At 44.0% G+C, this 18,170-nt stretch overlaps 1 protein-coding gene across 1 annotated transcript in view; it reads right to left on the reverse strand.

Annotated features, from left to right (window-relative positions):
• Window positions 1-18,170, reverse strand: part of SBK1 (SH3 domain binding kinase 1) — a 547,139-nt gene that overhangs the window by 431,395 nt on the left and 97,574 nt on the right. The gene's annotated exons all lie outside the window — the stretch shown is intronic.

The raw sequence follows: 18,170 nt of genomic DNA on the forward strand, positions 1-18,170 counted from the left end.
TCATGTCGCAAGAGGGTGCAATGAAAACTGTTGCATCACTGTTTTCACGCAGTGATGCAACAGTTTTCCTAAATAAGCCCCTCACTTTTTATTGGTCGCCCACTCCACCAGTCTTTGAGCTCAATTTCTACACAATCACTCCCCAACTAGCCAATGAATGTAAGATATTGATCATTCTGCAAATACAGCAAAAACAATGTGTCTTCAATAAACGAACTCATCATGAATTCTGTTACACCTGTGAATAATTTGATCTGTACTAGAAGAGGATAGAACGTGTCATTCAATCAATACTGTTAAAGACAATACTGGGAATTAACCCTGTTAGCAAAAACATGACAAGTTGTCTGATAATTAGAGGTAGAGATACTGGGGTCAGAGTTAATGATCCCAGCCGGTACCACCCCTCTCCAATGACTAGGCATTGTGAGATTGTTGCTCATGGAATGGGGAATAACTTGGGGAACCTGGATTTACCAGGTCTAACACCACAAGCAGTTACTAATTCCGGGGTAATTTCTGCACATATTGTTTTCTACTTCCAGCCGTTCTGTTGTGCATCTGGTAAGAGTAGCAATTGGAAGGAGCATATGGGGATACTTTTCTGCTTGACTCATAACAAGAACCAAAGTGTATTTTAACACCGAGTTAAAATATCCTCTAAAGGAAATATCAGGCTTTACCAGATGTGTCAATACCATGCATGCCTTTACCTCTTGTGCCCAGACCTCAGCACAGATGGGGAGGAGGTTGGAAAGATCTTTTGGTGTGAGCGGTGTCGTCTCTGTTTGTGCCACCCAACTGAAAGTGACAAATGTTCTTACTCATCTAGTCAGAGGTAGCACAAGCATTTCTGGAGGTAGTAACATCTGGAAAAGGAGGTATGGACAAAAGATAGCCTCCAATGTGAGGCAGAATATATGTATACATTGGGCAGCATTGAATCCTATTCCTTCCTAGGACAAGACTAGACATTTCAGTGCTCATTTGTGATATAACTATAAGTTCAGTGATGATGGGATGTATGTTTTGCTTGTCTCTTACTTCCTCCATTCCCAAACCCTTCTGACTCACCTCTCCTTTTCTAAGTCCTTTTTCCCTTGCCGTCCCTTCTCTCCTGTGGTTTGATCCATCCATGGTTGTTGAGGATAATTTTGATAATCCGGTATGGCCCAGCTGCAAATTTTCCAGTAAAAATAACTGAAACATAAAATATCCCCTTCAAATGCCCTATTTAAAAAACACACACCAGGACCTACACCAGATGTTCCGGTGTAGACCGTACCAGTGGGGTCTCTCTCCCTGAGTCTTGTATTTCTTCCCCACTTTGCAGAGAACATCTGCTTGTTTTTAACACACATTTCTCTGGCCTGAAGCACTGAGCTCCTTCTCAAAGTATAAATAAAGTAGATCTACTGATTAGGGGTCATCATTTATCTAGTTTTGGATACAGGGCCATAAGAGGCCAAGGGGGGGAGGCAATGATGAATAGCTTAAGAATATCGCTTCGACATAGCGCTAGGCTGATTCAGGAATGAAGCAATCTGAAGTCTTAAATTGCACCATATAAAAATAAATTGATGACAGCTACCATATAATTGATGGTGCCTAAACTAATCTAGTATATACTGGATAAAGTATCCTCTGCTCTACATTATAAGGATATTGCCAATCACCCTGGAGTTGTTCCTTGTCCAAATAGAGGAATGAGGCCAAAGGCCGAGTTCCTTCATAAGGTCATGGAACGTCAGGGTGACTTGCATTAATTACCTTTGTAAGTTACAGCAGAGATTATTCTTTGCCTTATAATACATGGTCACACCATCACCCTTCCCACAAATTGTTTAAATCCTTTGTGTCTTGCTCTTTTTATGAGAGAGCCGTATTGACTATATATGAATCCATCTTAGATTATGGCAAAATATGAAGACTATGGTAGTTAAGGAACAAATTGAGTGATCACAATTCTTTATGTCTTCATATGATGTCACTCAGGGGAAAATGTCCAACGATTATTTGCCATATCAAACAAAAAAGGATGTCTACCTATCCAACAATGAATGTCATCTTAAATGGCAGCAGCTCATAGCACGCCATGATACTATGGGTTCCATTACGATGGCGAGCAGACAAAGTCTGCCCGCCACCGTCACGGACAACGGGACTGACCGCTAGAGGTGCAGCCGTACCGCAATGCCCATTAGGATGCGACCGCCACCTCGGCGGTCACATTCCTGCACAATTAACATTGTGGCGGGCGGTGCACCCGCCACAATGTCAAATGTGCATGTTGTGCATTGGCATGCACAACGTGACAGGCACGGCGCGGTGCCTGCCGCCTTGTGCTTGCCAATATGGTACCCCCAAGTGCAGCCCCCACTCTCCCGGGGGCCCGCAACGGGCCCCACAGTGAATTTCTGCATGCCTTTCCATGGCGGAGTCTCCGCCATGGAAAGGCCCTTCCGCATGCTCATCATAATATGGATGGCAGTGCCTGCAAGGCACCGTCACCATGTTATGTTCCTTTTCTGTCCGGACTGCAATCCGACTGGCAGAAAAGTGGCGGACGGTCTTTCCATCCGCCGCGGAGCCCCTCTCCATACTAATATGGCAGGGGGTGGACCAGAGCCATTTGGCGGGTGGATCGCCACCGCCTGCCTGGCGGTGGCGAACCACCCATTATGCTAATGACCCCCTATGTCTTCAGTTAGCTTTGATTTATGCAAGCGCCACATCTGACTTAGATGCCTTTATGATTAATAAAGATAACATAAATGATTGAGTACGCATTCATGTTTTTTTGACCACATAACTCTATATTTTTTTGTCCTCAATACACATACTAAAAGGAAATCCTGCAATAAGAACACTCATTCAACAAGAAGTGTAGGCAGGTTAGAATGCAGTTGTCACAGGTTCTCAGGAAAAAAAGGTTTAGGGCAAATGAAAGCATCAAGGGATATATATATATAAACCAATCCAACATAAAACAAAAAAGGGACTGGGATGAAAACAGATGGCACGATCTTTTAGAATCATGATCTAACAAAGATAAATGCAAATTCTGGTCCCGGGTGACATGGCGGGGGGGGGGGGGAGTGTAATGGGGCTCCATTACAACCCACAAATTAGGTTTCACCTTTTGATTGGATTAATCCAGTCTCGGCCAGCATGAATCGTGGGTGGGGGGGGTGTCACAAGGGGGGTGGTTCGCGCGTAAAGGGGAATTTAATCCAGATCCCATGGAACAGGAAGCAGGCAGCCTCCCTCCCCTTCCCTAAGCCAATCACAATTCTGCAATGGCAGCATTGCGATTGGTGGGGACGGCGCCCAGCCAGGCGCCTATGGGGAAGCCATTTTCTCCATGTCGGCCTAATGCAGCCTACATGGAGAAAAGGGAGAGTGCACATGACTGGTTGCTCGGCCCCAGAGGGCCGACCAAACAGTCAGGGTCACAGCATTGGGCTAGCCACTCCTCCCCTGCCCTCCAGCATACCTGCCTACCCACCTGCCCGCCCCCAACCAAACCCTTCTGCTTTCTCGCGGAGCGAGAAGCAGAAACATAGAATGGTAGTTTTACCATTTTATGTTTCTGCTTCTCGCACTGCAAGAAAGCAGTGGGGCGAAGCTCCTCCGCCCTAATGGAGGAGCCGCCCCTGGGTTAATCACTTTAATGCTTTATATGCTGATGAAACACAACACCTAGACTATGAGGCCTAATACACGTCTGCAGCTTTGAGCTAGGATGACCTGGCGTTTGACTTAAACAATATAAATACAGCCATAGATGCCATAGTTTATGGAAAGGCCCATGGGCCTGATGGCATTCCGGGAGACATCTTCATCCATGACAAAGAAAACTGGTCTAAATATGTCTTAGTGTTGAGTAATGTCATTGCGAGGGGAGCGTCCACCCCCGACTCCTGGAAAGGAGCCAAGGTTGTACCCATCTATACGAAGGGAGACCGAAAATTGCCTTTAAACTGCAGACCAATATTTTTAATTGATTCTATTCAGAAGGTTTTTTGTCAGGTGGTACTGGAAAAGTGGATTGAGGATCACAAATTACTAATAGATCAGGTCTTTCGATTTTCGCTCCTATATTGGAAAATTGTACCAATCATCATAGGCCATGTATGGGTGGCCTTTGTCGATTTTAAGTCCGCTTCTGACCTGGTACCACGGCAGAATATGTGGCAAGTACTACTGTATATGGGGATGCCCTCAAATATTCTATCAATTGTAGTTATTTCGCACAAGGACAACTTTTCTACAATCAGGTGAGCTGGGCCAGCTTACAAGTCCAACCCCGCAAATAAGGGTGCTTTCCAGGGATGCATGCTTGCCCCTTCCTTGTTCTCTTTGTACCTCAATGAGCCAGTACACTAGTTATTGCTACCTGCCAATGCACCATCTCTGGCCAAGGTTAAAATCCCTACTTTATTCTTTGAAGACACCTTACTAGTATCCTAAACTCCAAGTGGGCTCCAGCATCTTCTGAATCGCTTTGAAGAATTTTGTACTTTGCAAGGTTTAGAAGTAAACATAGCAAAAACCAAGCACATGTCTATTATATAAATTATATAGAGGGAGGATGACTTTGGGTGGAGTAGAACTAGAAAGAGTAGACGCCTTCGATTATTTAGGCATTGAGTTAACAACTAGCATGTCATGGAAAGAGCATGTGTTGATAAAATGACTCTAAAATATAAACAAATTGTGGACGCTCTTCTGAAAGAATATCACACACCCTATAGTAAACCAGTTGCTCCAGCACTGCAACTACATGATTTTAAGACTGTGGGCACTGCTTTATATGAAGCATAACTCTGGGGCTTTCACAATCTAATAGATATGGCAAGATCTGAACATAAGTTCATGAAAAAAATGGATTCCCTCCCTCCAATACTCCTGTATATTCGCTCAAACTTTACATGGGGAGGAAATTGATTTTAGACAGAGCAAGAATTAGACCGATCTTCTTTCGAACGCCACCTTAGAATTAGAGGCCTATGCAAAAGCAATGGAAGAAGTAGTAAAGCAGGATAGATTCCACAAAATAGACTGGTTCAATAACATCAAGAAAATGTTGAATACTCTGGGCCGGCAGCAGCCTGGGATTCCACTGGGATAGAGCCCCTACCCTCAAAGGAGCCAATAAAGAATTCATATTGGCAGTGGATAGCGCAGAATGATGCTCATAGCTCTAACAAGGGTACACTGTCAAATGATTTTGAAGATTTTAAGTCCATCGGTGTATATGAACCTTATTTAGATCATATTACCGGCCCATTACATAGGAAACTATAGATTAATTTCAAGGTAAGCTCTCTTAACTCTTAAGATATTTACAGCAAAATCCAGCCTCATCCAAGCCATCAAGGAAATGTCCAGTATGCAAATTATATAACAAAACTGTAGTTAATGTTTAATTACTTGTACAACTCAGTCAAGCCCGAGAGCAACATGAATTGAGCCAGTTTGTTTACAGTTAGGCATAAGGATCTACAAAGTACCTCTAAGAATTTTAGGATCAGATTCTAGACCTCTCTACGCCTGCTCCGTTGCCAAATTCTTGTGAAGAATGTGGACCTATAGGCAGAAAGCCCTGTTAACTTAGATGTATAGTTAATAGCATAAGCCCCTGTGTGCGCAATGTATGGGGGGACCAATACCAGTCAATTATAAATCTGTCTCTATCTTACAATTCAAATGGCATCTGATGATTGGTCTCTGTGTACTACAATAGATTTTGATCCTGGGGTTTGTACACAGGCTATAGTAGCGGTCAAATCCATTGCTTATGGACAGTGTAAACTGAATGGAAATAGAGTGTTTTTGTATATATTTTGGATTTTAAATATGATCTCTAGCCCCTAACCTTGCTTCTTTTTGAGGAACATTGTTATGTAGAAGATCTGCACCTTTGCATAACAGTAGGCTGCAGTATTTCTTAGAGAACGCTCATTGCTCTTTATGTCACATGCCAGGGATGCATAGTTGTGTTTATTAAACTTGAAATTGGCACTCCGTATCTTTTGATGATCCCCGCAAAAGAGCCGGTCGAATATAGTACCACCCGAGTATGGTGGTTATAGCATGGATAAGATCTAAATAGGCTTAGTATGCTCTGTACCTTACGACGATCCCTCTCTAATTTTGGAATGGAAAATCTGTAACAATTGAATGTCTTTACAAAATTTTAACAGGTATTCAATGGTGTAAATCCTTTTTGTGTCATAGCTTTTAAAACGTGCAATTTTTATCAAGTTTCATTGTACTGTGATTTAACTTTTATGGCATTTGTTGCTGAATTACGTTTAATTGAATTGATATTACAGGCTGTAGACATGAAGAGTAAAAGCACAATCTCTAGTGTGAAATGAAATACACCAAATAGCTGTTAGTATCTTAACTCCCGCACCAATGGCCCTTCGTCTCGCCAGCCTACTGTGCCTAGCCCCCCGCATACCACCCCTATGGCTTCCATCACAGTTCATCCTACCCCCCCCCCCAGCATATCTACTGACCCTGGCCATGGACTCTCCCCTACACCTTTTATCCCCTCCCACCTAGAGCCCCCCAACAAATGGGAGTCTGGTACACTCCCAAAGACCCCGGACTTAGTTCGAACTAGCCCTTCACCGGCCCCAACACTGATCACCCTAACCATTATAGTTTGGTCCCCGGCACCTCCAACAGAGTCGCCCCCAGACCTCTGCTCACCTCCCCTCCAGCCATCTTCCATAACCGCCAGCCTGTTACGCCTCCAAAGACACTAGAGTCGGCTCAAGCCTACCTCTCTCCCCTTCTACCTCTATATGCCACCTACACTTCTCCTGAACCTTCGCCCCCTCCCCTCTAGTACCCCCAGCCTATATTGATCTCGAAACTCTGCACTCCAGAGCGGCTAATCTAACCCAGAGCATCCATAGCTCCATTCTGGACCTTATGAACCTCCTTCACCTTGCCGAACACTCCCTTTCTAACCTCAAGCCACCTCAATCCTCCCCCCACAGATCGCCGAGCCTCCCAAGCACCCACTTCCGCTACCTCTGAGACATCTTCTCCCGTGCAAGCAATCCTGCCACCTTTCAGAGGAGGAATCCCGAGCTCTTGCACTCACTTACAATCCCACCACTGCCACCCCTACTCCACTGGACCTCACGGGAGACGAAATCCTAGCCATTCTCCATGACCACAACTCTGTCCAAGTCATCCCTCGTCCACTAGATACGAGTCCTGAACACCCCATCAGCACGGTCACCATCAACCCCAACAGGCCAGCTACCCTCCAGAACAGAAGAGTGGTTAAAAGCAACCTCGCGCCTGTATTCCTATCCGTCCAGACCCTGACACTCCCCCAGACACCCCCCTATCTGGTCTCTTAATCAATTGCCGATCGGCAGTTAAGCATGCCGCTGATATTGCTGACCTCATCCTGAACAAAAATTTAGACCTAGCTATACTAATCGAATCTTGGCTCAATTAATACTCTTCGCCTTGCCTGGACTTATTAGTCCCTCCTAACTACAACATTGCTAGACTAGACAGGCATTCCAGCAGGAAAGGTGGAGGCATCGCTTGCATCAACCGATCCTCCCTCCTGGTCACGGAACTCGTAGCGGACACCACTGACTCCTGCAAATACCTCGCCTTCTCCTTTTCCAGCAACTCATTACATCTCTGCAACTTGCACATCTTTTACCACCCCCCAGGTTCAAACGACTTTTTCACCGATCACCTCTTGGAAGTCATCACAACTAAGATTTCCTCGAATTCCAAAGAGATTTTCCTTAGTGATTTCAACCTGCATTGGAATGACCCCAAACATCCCTATGCCAACGCCATCAAAGACCTCCTAACTGATCAAGCCCTGACTCAAGCCTGCTCTCTGCCAACTCACTCCAAAGGAGCCACTCTTGACTGGATCATCTCTAAGGAATCCTCAGTCAAGCTTATCTCCATAGACCCATGTGACTGGTCCGACCACCACGCCATCTCCTTCATCTTATCTGGGACCCTCAAGACAAAGACACCGCAATCGGTGATTCCCAAATGCTGGATCAGAGACACTAAAAACCTTGACCTTATGAAACTGGAGGCTCACTGCAAATCTGACCCCCCCCCCGCACATAACTACGGTCAGTGACCTCAATGAACATTACTCGGCGTCTATATCGAACATTCTGGATGACCTTGCCCCTCTAAAACTAAAAAGATCACAAATCAAAGACAGAAACACCTGGTTCTCTGCTTCCCTCAACTCGGAGAGGAGATCCTTACGGCAATCTGAAAGAATCTGGAGACAGCACCCTTCTACTGCGCACCTTAAACTTCTCCGTCAGGCGAGAAACTCCTACAACAAGCACATCCTCAACTGTAAAAAAGAATACTTCAGATCGGAATTGGGGAATGCCACGGATAGACCCCGCAAGCTCTTTGAACTAGTCAAACACCAATCAAATAAACTGGCTAAAACCCCGAAAGAATCCCCTAAGTCTCTAATATCTTCGGAGGAATTCTCCTCTTGCTTCACTGATAAAATCACTTCAATAGGAATCGAACTCAGTACCGCCACTTGCTCTCAACCCCTTCCTGACAGGCCCCCCCTTTCCGCACTACCCTCACTGGCCTCACCTAAAAACCAAGTTCGCTGGACCGACTTCGAATACTATGACGCAGACTCCATCTCTAAAATGCTCTCTACCTTAAACCCAAATAACCACTTCAATGACCCGTTACCATCCAACTGCCTCGCTGCTGCCTCCCAAGCCATTGTTCCTTGCTGGACTGCAATGATCAACGCCTCTCTCCAGCAGGGATCGATTCCGGACCCCTTGAAAGCCGGCCAAGTCCTCCCTATTTTAAAAAAAACATCGCTGGATCCTGCCTCCCCTGACAATTTCAGACCTATCTCCAATATCCCTCTGTTAGCCAAAGTTTTAGAGAAGTGCGTACAACAGCAACTAAGTCAGCACATTAACAACTTCCACCTACTTGATGACTTTCAATCTGGATTCAGACTGGGGCACAGCACGGAAACTACTATGCTGCACATCGTGGACGCCGCCCTCCAAGCCCTTGACCAAGGCAAAACCTGCCTTCTAATCCTCTTAGATCTATCTTCCGCCTTCGATACGGTCAACCATGAAAAATTACTCAAACGCCTTAAACTCAGGATGGGTTTGGATGGCGTTGTCCTAGAATGGTTCAGGTCCTTCCTCCATAACCGATCTCAGAGAGTCCTCATTAACGGCAAACTATCAGCTCCCACCCCGGTCACGGTTGGAATCCTCCAAGGTTCAACCCTGTCACCCACCCTCTTTAATCTTTACTTAGAGCCACTCACTGAAGTTCTTCGTACCGCCAACATCTTCTACCATATGTACGTGGACGACACCCAAATATACATCAATATTGCATCACTCGAGGAGATCCTCGCCCTGAACGAGACCCTGAATCTAACTGTCCAATGGCTAGCCGCTAACCAACTAAAACTCAACACAAAGAAAACTGAATTTCTCCTGATCTCCCCCTCTAAAGTCATCCCGGAGATTCAGATGTGGATAAAGGCCATCACAGCCTTAAACTGCCCGCCGACCATTGTGGACTCTGCCAAATCATTGGGCATATTCCTCGACTGTAACCTGAACATGCGAGACCACATTAACTCAATGGCTAAATCAGCCAGATTCCACCTGAGCTACCTTTGGAAGCTGAAACCCTTCATCAATGCTCCTGACTTAAAAATGGTAGTCCAAGCCATAGTCATTTCTAGACTGGAATATGGTTGCTCCACCCTCACGGGATTACCCAAGATCTCCTTGGCACCTCTAAAAGCCTGCCTCAATCCGGCTGCCAGACTACACACCGGCACTAGGAAATTCGACCACATCTCTCCACATATGAAAGCACTAAACGGGCTCCCTCTAGAGGCCAGAATACAGCTTAAACTGGCATGCATTACACACAAGGCCCTATATGCAAACTCCCCTGCTTACCTGGCACAGAAACTTGTGATATCTGGAGCAAGCAGGAACTCCCGGTCCGCTTGAAATCTCCTGCTCCAACCTGCCCATTTTTAGAAAAAAAGAACCTACAATAGGGCATTCTCCGGGGCAGCACCAAGAATCTGGAACTCTTTCCCACCCGACATCAGAAAAATCCCTTCTCTAGCACGTTTCAAGAAGGTGGCCAAAACCTTCCTCATGGGTTCATTCCTGGTCTAAGGCCTGCTCTCAACCACCACAATGTGCCTGTCGCATCTAAGACTATTGCTTCTTCCTCAGATCACCAACTTACCCCGCCGAGAAAATGTGGGGCTTCTGTTTTTACTGATTCTAACAATAACTGTAACCACACATTTGTGTTCTCTTTTGTCCCTATGCTCCCAGCAACCCTACGCCGCCCCAACCTTTGAATATTTCTGTACTTGAGACTTTTCTGTTTTTCTGCTTGTTTACCTCTGTAAACCGTGTAAAGCGCTCTGATACCCTCACGGGTCAAGTTTGCGCTCTATAAAACATTAAAATAAATAAATAATAGCTGTTAGTAACTTGTTGTAAAAGCATATGAGCCAATTTGATGTAAGTCAGAATAAGAAAATGCAGTAGCTCAAAACATGCAGAAACATTTAGAGAAGTTCAGTTTTTCGTGTATTGACCTGTAGAATGCAAAAGAATATACATTTTGTCATAAATTGTTACTTTCTTCTTATCACAAATTGTTTTAGAAAAACAGATGAGAATAATGAAAAGGCCAGTTATCATATTTGTTGTTTAAATGCACCTGCAATGATGCTCTGTGTCTACCTGTCTTTCGCCTTGGCTGCGGTCTCTTGCAGAATGCATTATGATGTCACAACTTAACTGTAATAACTTATTACTGTTGAGCAGCTACATAATACAGCCTTATAGCCCAATGTAGCTGCCTAAACCAGCCATTAAAGGCCTGATCCGAAGGCGAGGGCCTTTTGACAAGGGAGCAGGCCTTTAATGGCTGGTATACCCCACTACGTAGGGCTATAAGGCTATTAGAACATGCTCAAATTAGTAAAACAAAGGAATCACGGAGCCCGAGCGGGTTGAAATTTCCTTGGGCTCCGTGAAACCTTTGTTTACAGCAACAGCTGTGAAAGGAAAACATTGGAATGTTGATGCTCCGGGCTTCTACCGGCCATTAGAAGTACGAAGCACTCCATTGTCTTCAATGAAGTGCTCAACATTCCTATGTTCTAATTTTCCTTAATACAGATGACTAGAGATGTCACTACTTGACTGTAATTTGGAAATTAGAAACCAGTTCTGTACAGTAATCTCAGACTCCTATAAATTAATATTTCACACAACAAGATTGTAAAGAATGTACTAGATCTCCTCAGCTCTGTTATAATACAAATTTAATTCATTAGGGTGACCACCTCCCTTCAGGTCATTGCACACAACAGGCCGGGACTGGAAACAGCACCCAGCCCTGGCAGATTGCTGCTCGACCGGCCCTGGGAGCGGGGGGCGTGGTGCTAGCAAGAAGCACTGCTCCCGCTTTTGTTACAGGGGGCTGATATAGCAGCACCGCTGCAAAACCGGCCCCCAGTGACAATACCGGCCCCCACAGGCAGAAAACCGGGCCCCACCCCTTTGGCCACCGGAGAAATTCCCGGTGCCCGCTAGGGCCAGTCCAGCCCTGCCAAACAATATTTCCAGTCCTGGGCTTTTGAGTGAAAAATGCACAACTGGAGAAAGTCTCTGTAATGGCCTGGAATGAGGTGGTCGCCGTAAATTTGTTCCTAAAAACACCCTCTAAACTATTAATTAAAAACAAAGAGACTGTGGTGTATGTTATTCCCTGAGAAGTGATTGAGAATATAGTTGCAACAGCAGTGACAGCAGCTATTTTCAATTTTTTTTAAACCTCTGTGGGTTTAAGGAAAACTCAATAAAAAATCTAAAAAATGGAGGTCTATTGAAATGTTTTTGAGAAATTCCAGAAAAAGCTAGGTATCTACAGAGCATGTGCAAGAGCAGGGCAACCTGTGCCATTATATTCACTGGGAATTGATTGGAGCCTTTTCTGCTGTGGCAGACTGCCCCTTTTAAAAAGGACAGTGCAGCAGAAAGAGCACTTCCAGAAACAAACGTAAACTTACTACCCGAATTTCAAAGACTCTAACACTAAATCACATATGTGTCTGAATTTGGACTTTAAAGGTGGGAGCCTGAGTCCCACACTTGGTTCAACAGCACTGTTCATCATGAGAAAGAAGGTTGCCAAGTCTTCGAGCTCCTGCAACCAGGACTAGGGTCCAAGGTGTGCCACTCTCCCTGCTGGGCAAAGGGCCATCACTCAGAAAGCCCAAAACAGTTGCCCTGTGCAAGGAGCACTAGCCTCTCGCTGTCTGCCAAGACAAATGTGCACAGGGAAGCGAACTAGTAAGGCTCATCGGGGTTATTCGCAAGTGAATCCCAGTGAGCACAGTGTGAGGTGCCCGATCCAGTTAAGACTGGTGTTCATAGAGAGCTGTCCGCTCTCCGGCAGACGTCCGTGCCCCCCGTCAAGGCTACCAATAAATTGCGGGCCATCACCAGGTGCTGCAGACAGCATTGTGGTTGTTGCCAGTGTCCAGGACCCCATGTATGCCCGAGGGGGGACACTGGGATTATTGGAGCCATGGCTCGTTGACACTGTAGCTGCTGGGGCCATCCCTGTTGCAAATGGGACTGCCGGGGCTGTCGCCCATGTCTGTGACCCCTGTTTGCCAGAGGGGGGCCACTACGGCTGTTGATGCCATCGCCCAGTGCATCCAACCTTGTTGAGGACTACTTCCACGGACCCTGTAACCAGGAGGTGGGCACTATGAGAATAAACAAAATGAAAATTTAATTTATAAAGCGCGCTACTGCCCATAGGCATCTTGGGAGGGTGGAGAAGAAAAGAACGGAAGCTGACGAGCTTCCAAGAAATAAAGGAAATCAGAACCTAAACCTACTGAATAAAAAGTCACATGTTAGTGCTTTCCTGGAGGGAAGAAGGCCTGTGATTTTTTTAAATGAAGAGGAAGAGTGTTCCAAAGTTTGATTGTGCAAAAAACAAAGCTTCTGCCGCCCCACCGTGACATTCTGAATTTGGGAACGACCACATTGCTAGCTGTGTAGGAGCGCAAAGACCCAGAAGGAATGTACCATTCATATTTGTGTCTGAGGTACTCAGAGCCTGAGTCATGGAGAGCTTTAACCCCTTGAGTGCCCGCCCCTTTCCCCGCCCTGTGCCGGCCGTTGCATTAGCGGGCGGGGTTTATGACGAGCTGGTCTCGTCATGGGCACAGCGCAACCGCGGCCCATGACGAGACCAGCTCGTCATGGGCACTCAAGAGGTTAAAGGCAATACAGAGAGCCTTAGAGTAAATATGTTTCCTTACGGGAAGCCAGTGCAGCTTAATTACGGCCTGAGAAGCTGACTGGTACCTAAGAATCCTGAGCAGCGGACGGGCAGCAGGATTTAGCAGAACTTGCAGTTTGTTTACATTTTTTTGCATGTAGATGTAGAAGGCATTACAATAATCGTGTATAGAGAGCACACACGCAGTCACAACGGTCTCCTGAGACTCCTGAGGAATAAATGGAAGCACTTTCCTGAGAATTTTTAGAGTGCAAAAGGAAGATGAGGTCACTGCATTAATTTGTTTTTCAAAGACAATTTGTCAAAAAAAAGAATTCTGCAGCACACATAGAAAGAGGAAAAAGCCTCTTGTGGTTTCCCTTCCTGCACAAAAAATTCATCCCCGCAATGCAGGCACCCTTGCACCATGGTGCAAAGGTGCCTGCGTTGGGGCGCGGCAGCCCATTCTGTGCCGGCGCAGGGGAAGAGGAAAGAAATGCACCATATCTATTAGATACAGCGCATTCCTGCCCTTTTCTTTTGCCGTAGGGCAGTGCAGCAGCAAGGACTGCTGCCCTACGGCAAAATACCCTTAAATGAGGCCCTGAATCTTTTCAGGAAAGGCAGGATTGGAGCTTTTCTCCAAGCCTTAGGGTGATATCCAAGGCTAAACATTTAATTGAAAAGTTTAGCCCGATGTCTCGCTATGGTCTCGGGAGCCAAATGAATTATTTTTGGGGGGCATGGATCCAGAGGAGAACTGGATGTGGTCGATTTAAGTATGTCCAACACCTGATCTGCCGTGAGTGGAGAAAAGGGAGGACAGTGTTGCTGAACTAATGAGAGATGAAAGATTGCCATGATGGCAAAAAGGAGAAGCCTGGATTTCTGTACTGGGCTCAGGGGATAAGTCCAGGTGAGAGTGAAGGAACTGCTGACTATTTGCAGTAAAGTTGTTGTCGATATCCTCAACCTTCGCATGAAAGAAGGAAGCTAAGGTATTGCACAAAAATCAATTACAGTTAGAGTTATTTTTCTCCAGGATATTAGCAAGTTGTTTTACTGTGGAAAACAGTTCTTTGGTAGAAATTTGAGGTTTTGATCTTGTGGATGAAGTAGGAGGATTTTCCCTTCCGGATCATGGATTTATTTTCACTAATATTTTGTTTGTAGATATCTTTTCGAAATTTATCGTAGTTCTGTCTCAATTTACGCTCCTGTCTTTTTTTCATTGGGATTTGTTTACCTAATTAATGTATTTTTTCTTGAAAACAAACCGTGAGCATAGCCTGAGCCTCCCTTAAATGTTCCCCAAACTGTATGTCTGTATGTTTCTCTAGTAGGATGCAGGCTTATGTCCCACTTTCAGTATCTTCGTTTGTATATATCTTAAAGAATTTTTGACAAAATAAATACTGAGCCTCTGTCCAGCTGGACAAGTTTAACCAATACAGCACTGATTGGGTCTGTATTCACTGTTGTTTGCTTATCCTTAATTTCCTAGGGACCACTGTTGTGTAAAATAGCTGTAACTTTAATATCCGCCCCAAGTTCATTTGAGGGCAATGAGGGGGAACCTTAAGCACTATAAACTATAGTAAACTGAAATCAGCAGTAAAGACAGAAAAAAACACCCCTGGGGCCATATTACACAAAGTGCCCCAGGAGCACAATGGGGTTTGCGCCCGCTTTGAGCGCCGCCGAGCACTTTGGTATCACACAAGGGGCCACAGACACTTGTGTGGCCCTTCTGTAATACTGAAAGTCCTGGCACTCATACAGTACCAGTGATTTGTCAAGAGGGCATGCCCTCATTTGCAGGGGGCGTGGTACTTTATGTAATACGGCCATTGGTCTTTTCCTGTATCCCAGAGAAAGTGAAGACCATAACCCTGGCAAATACCATCACAGTTGTTTTCTAAAATAGAAAAATAGAAAATGCAAAGACTCAGAACACTACAGGAATGTATCAGTTTATTTACACAGTACTTTATTAATTTTTTGCAGTTTGATATAGCGCAAACTCGACCCGAAGGTATTGGAGCGCTTTACATGAGCAGCAGTTACATTACACAAGGACTCATTCATTTGTTTTAATTTTATGCACCAGGAGATTAAGTGATTGGCCCAGAATCACAGGATGTTGAGTGGACGAGACTCTAATCTGGTTCCCCAGTTCCAAAGTAGGCAGCTCTGACACTTACTCTTATATTTATTTGCTTTTTATGTTAATCCACCAGATTTGGTGAGAAAGAGGGAGATCAGACACAGCTTTCCAGGCTGAAAAGCCAACACTTTAGCTTTAAAACCAGATTTGGCCCTTATTTTACAATGTAAATGTTTTAAAGGAGTTGGCAAAATCTTCCTGAAGGTGTTCAATGGAGCCAAAATGCTTCATATTCAATGTAGTCAAAGTGCTCGGTGTTCATTCAAGCCAACATGCTTCTGGCACACTGTAAATAGCCATATCAAAGTCAATAACATCGACCTGTGCGTATTTCGAGAGCGCATTCTCAACCAATACATATCATCAATGTTAGCCTAGAGACGGAAGTATAAATTAATGTTCATGACTCCACATCTACTTACCTTGACAATATGCTGGTTATCCATACTGTGAGTCAATCAAGTGCAGGTTGATAGTAAAAGATCGATATTGTACAGAGGTGTTTTCCTAGACGCACAAGGGGGTTGATCACAGGATCTGGACAGTAACATCAGGGCTTATGCGGACTAAGCATATGCTCGACGGTCGAAGGGCGGGTTGTTTATGCTGTTTATTGACCACAATTAAAGATAATGGGGTAACCCAGTAACCCTCAGAACCTGGGCGTTTTAACGGAACAAAAAACAATGGTTCTGTTGGGAATCACATAAGCTTAGTTAAATGTGTACTCAATACATATAATCAATGTTTCAATAATCGTTCAGTAAGTAACACAAAAGCACACACATAAACCAAAGCAAGAGATTCTGAAATTAAATTCGTTTTTACTCTGTTGTATGTATCAAAATATTCAGCAAAATATATACAGGACTAACCCACAATAAGGCACATAAAACGTGAGACAATTAGTGACTGAATGTGCTTGGTGACATAGAATTGACCACGAATTCACATATAACATATATATACAATAATAGACGCAATTATACAAAGAAAGTCCAAAATCAAGAGCATAAACCACAACAGGATATAATTTTCCTAATTCTAATTGTGGGATTGCGTGGACAAGTTGGACGAGCAACGTCGACGTTTCGACCCTGTGAAGTAGTGCCGGATTATATGCATCTAGAGCGGGTCTTCATCAGGACAGAAAGTAGGAATGGCAGCCTGGTATCAAAGTATTACAGGATTTGAATTCCTGGTATCGCGTTTAAGGAGATGTCAGCCGACACCTTAAGGTGTCGGCTGACATCTCCTTAAACGTATATATTTTGCTGAATATTTTGATACATACAACAGAGTAAAAACGAATTTAATTTCAGAATCTCTTGCTTTGGTTTATGTGTGTGCTTTTGTGTTACTTACTGAATGATTATTGAAACATTGATTATATGTATTGAGTACACATTTAACTAAGCTTATGTGATTCCCAACAGAACCATTGTCTTTTGTTCCGTTAAAACGCCCAGGTTCTGAGGGTTACTGGGTTACCCCATTATCTTTAATTGTGGTCAATAAACAGCATAAACAACCCGCCCTCCGACCGTCGAGCATATGCTTAGTCCGCATAAGCCCTGATGTTACTGGCGTTTTAACGGAACAAAAAACAATGGTTCTGTTGGGAATCACATAAGCTTAGTTAAATGTGTACTCAATACATATAATCAATGTTTCAATAATCATTCAGTAAGTAACACAAAAGCACACACATAAACCAAAGCAAGAGATTCTGAAATTAAATTCGTTTTTACTCTGTTGTATGTATCAAAATATTCAGCAAAATATATACAGGACTAACCAACAATAAGGCACATAAAACGTGAGACAATTAGTGACTGAATGTGCTTGGTGACATAGAATTGACCACGAATTCACATATAACATATATATACAATAATAGACGCAATTATACAAAGAAAGTCCAAAATCAAGAGCATAAACCACAACAGGATATAATTTTCCTAATTCTAATTGTGGGATTGCGTGGACAAGTTGGACGAGCAACGTCGACGTTTCGACCCTGTGAAGTAGTGCCGGATTATATGCATCTAGAGTGGGTCTTCATCAGGAAAGAAAGTAGGAATGGCAGCCTGGTATCAAAGTATTACAGGATTTGAATTCCTGGTATCGCGTTTAAGGAGATGTCAGCCGACACCTTAAGGTGTCGGCTGACATCTCCTTAAACGTATATATTTTGCTGAATATTTTGATACATACAACAGAGTAAAAACGAATTTAATTTCAGAATCTCTTGCTTTGGTTTATGTGTGTGCTTTTGTGTTACTTACTGAATGATTATTGAAACATTGATTATATGTATTGAGTACACATTTAACTAAGCTTATGTGATTCCCAACAGAACCATTGTTTTTTGTTCCGTTTATTGACCACAGACGTCCTATGTATGCAGGATGTCTAATTATTGGATTATCACTGTATCTGCATAATTTGTTCAAAATAAAACTCAATAAAATGTTTTCTGAAACAAACATTGATATTGTGGTTGAATGCCTTCAGGTATACCTTGCCTCACAGTAGAGAAATTCACCTCCAAATTCAAATGACATTCTCCCTTTTAGGAAGAAATTTATATGCAGCAATCAGTATCTTTTAGAGAATGGCTGAT

The sequence above is a fragment of the Triturus cristatus genome, chromosome 10 (genome assembly GCF_964204655.1).
Source record: "Triturus cristatus chromosome 10, aTriCri1.1, whole genome shotgun sequence".
Classification (NCBI taxonomy): domain Eukaryota; kingdom Metazoa; phylum Chordata; class Amphibia; order Caudata; family Salamandridae; genus Triturus; species Triturus cristatus.